We start from the raw sequence: 3,179 nt of genomic DNA, 5'->3' as shown, positions 1-3,179 counted from the left end.
ACACAGGGATTGCGTGGAGGGAAACAGGAGAATGTGATACCAAAGAGGCCAAGGGTAAAGAGCCTTTGAAAAAGGAGTGAGAAGCAGCTATGTTGAATCCTGCTGTTGCGTCAATTTACATAAGATTTTTTAAATGTGCATTGTTTTTAGCAACATAGAAGTGATTATCAACTTATTAAGAGGGGCTTTGGGTTCTTCTTTGTGGGAGTTAGATGGTAGTGGGTTGAAGACTGAAGGGAGAAGTAAGAAAGGGATACAGGGATTTGGAATGGGAAGGAACAGCCTTTTTCTTTTTTTTTAAATTCAGTGTGCCAACATATATATAGTATAACATCCAGTGCTCATCCCCACACGCGCCCTCCTTGATGCCTATCACCCAGTCACCCCAGCCCCTCACTCACCCCCCTTCCCCAACTCTTTGTTTCCCAGAGTCAAGAGTCTCTTGTGGTTTGTCTTCCTCTCTAATTTTTCCCCACTCAACCCTCCCCCTTCCCTTATGGTCCCTTTTCCTATTTCTTATATTCCATACTCCATCCATGTCAGTGCAAATGGTAGGTACTCATTCACTCTGATAGCTGAGTAATATTCCATTTTATATATATACCACATCCTCTTTATCTATTCATCTGTTGAAGGACTTCTTGGCTCCTTCTACAGTTTGGCTATTGTAGGCATTGCTGCTATAAGGTACCCCTTCATTTCACTACATCTGTATCTTTGGGGTAAATACCCAGGAGTAGTACCCAGATCATTGGGTAGCTCTATTTGTAACTTCTTGAGGAACCTCTGTTTTCCAGACTGGCTGCACCAGATTGCATTCCCACCAACAGAAAAACAGCCTTTTTAAATGAAGAAACGTGTACACAATTCAGTACTGATGAAAAAGAGCTATGGATACGCAGGAAAGATGGAGGGTTCTATGAAGACTGGAGGGAATATGAGGTATATGACAAATTCTAATAGTACACCTGACAATCATTCTTCTCCCATGCCCCCATTATTCCCCCTCAATGGGGAAATTGCCAGATAATTGCTTTTTCAACCTTCCCATCCTTGCAGGGCCTCATGAGAAGGGAGGGGGCATTTCTAGGAGGAGTTTCCCTGATAAAAGAGACACATGAAGAAAGCACAACCTTTCTTTGCTCTATGTGGTTGTGTGCATATGATGCCTGATACTGCTGCATCTATCGTGTGGCCTTGAGGAATGACATTGCCAACACTCTGAGAATGACAAAATGGAATATGGAAAGCACTTGTATCTATAATGACACAAGTTGTGTCTTGTGAGATAATGACTGTCCTCATTGGTTAAGCTACTGTAAGTCAAGTGTTTCTTATGGTAATCACCATTCTAAACAAGCTGGACTGGGATCCAGAGCATAGGCAGAAGAGATGCCCCTTCCATTTCAACAGGAAGAAGAGGAAAAAGAAATAACTTAGACATAAATCCATGTGTAAGTTTTTCAAGAGAGTAAGTTTGAGGAAGTTTTCATCTAAAGGTTCAACTTTCCCCTCCGAAGGAGATGTCACTGGCTGAGCGTAATAGGGGAAGGAAAGAAATTGGCACCTTGAGGACAGGGGGCAAGATTTGAAATAATACTGATGGGTGTTGGAGGGCAAGAGAGTAGGGAAACATAGTGTGCCAGGCAGTGCTGAGGGGCAGATAAAATGGGCAATGGCCCTGAATTTGTCCAATTACATGATTTTGTCCAGTGGTCATCCAATCCCTGTGGTACAGGCACTGAGAAAGTGGAGACATGGCTTTATCTAGGGCTCCAGACACTAGATAGTGCAAGAAAGAACAAGGGAACAAAGGAATTTAGGAGATTAGCAAGAGTGAGCCATATGGATGGAACACAGAATTTAAACTGAATAGGAAAAAAAAAAAAAATAAAAATAAACTGAATAGGAAGAGAGGTGAATGCAGAAAGGAGACAAGGGATACAAAACAAAACAAAAAAGAAATGGAGGGGAGGCAAGGGCCTGGAAGGTGAGGGATGGACAAGGGATCGGTCAGTAATATGAGATTTTAAAATGTTAAATTTCTGGGGGGGGGGGGAGCAGTCAGAAATTAGGGAAATTTCCTGATTTCTCTGAGATTCTTGAGTTTTGAAGTCCAATATTATCAAATTCAATTAGTCAGAATGTATTGCTTCCTGAATCAACATGCCCTTCTTTTTTCTGTTGTGTGGGGTGAAACCAATTTCCCCTGCTTTACTCCATATGCAACACATTTCAATATAGTAGATGTGCGGTGGCCCACCCAGATCCCTGCTTGGAAACCATGGCACTTGCTCCCCCAGAGGCAGGAAGTGTTGGCTGCCCAAGGCTGGAAGCTGTGGCCTCCTCTGAGAGTTGCACTCAGCTGAAGGCACAAAGGCCTGGGTCCCTTGCTCATTTTGGCCTCTGAGGGGACTTCCATTTCCAACCCTCCCCCTGGGATCACCTTAGGCTTCTGTTACAACTGCATTTCACCAATGTTATTACAACATAGTTCACTCCCTAATAAACTTCCTGCAAACAGATCTCTCAGTCTGTTTCTGTGAACCTGAATGAGACAGAATCCTAATTGCCTGAAAGACTCACACAACTTTCCTAAGTACTCATTCTGGCCTGTCCCATACAATGATGTCATCTAAAATTATTATGTTAAAGATTTATTGGGATCCCTGGGTGGCGCAGCGGTTTGGCGCCTGCCTTTGGCCCAGGGCGCGATCCTGGAGACCCGGGATCGAATCCCACGTCGGGCTCCCGGTGCATGGAGCCTGCTTCTCCCTCTGCCTGTGTCTCTGCCTCTTTCTCTCTCTGTGTGTGACTATCATAAATAAAAAAAAATAAAAAATAAAAAAAAATAAAAAAAAAAGATTTATTTGAGATAGAGAGTTTTGTTTTTTTTTTTTTTCTCCAAAGGGTTTATTGAGACAAGTTTCACATCCAAGTCCAGGGCAGAGGAGAGGGGGCTTATAAACAGGAACCTGGAAGGGGGCCTGAGGGCTCAGGGCGGGACCCAAAAAAAGAGAGTGAAATAAATAGAGGAAGAGAGTGGAGGACCAGGAAAGGAGACACAGACTATCACACAGTGATAACGACATGGGGGGGGCGGGGTGCAGGGCTCCATTAACATCCCATTTATTTATACAGATATACAGGGAGCTGTGGGGGACCCCCTCCAGCCTCCA

This window comes from Canis lupus, chromosome 20, assembly GCF_048164855.1.
Source record: "Canis lupus baileyi chromosome 20, mCanLup2.hap1, whole genome shotgun sequence".
Taxonomy (NCBI): domain Eukaryota; kingdom Metazoa; phylum Chordata; class Mammalia; order Carnivora; family Canidae; genus Canis; species Canis lupus.
This window is presented reverse-complemented; position numbering follows the sequence as displayed.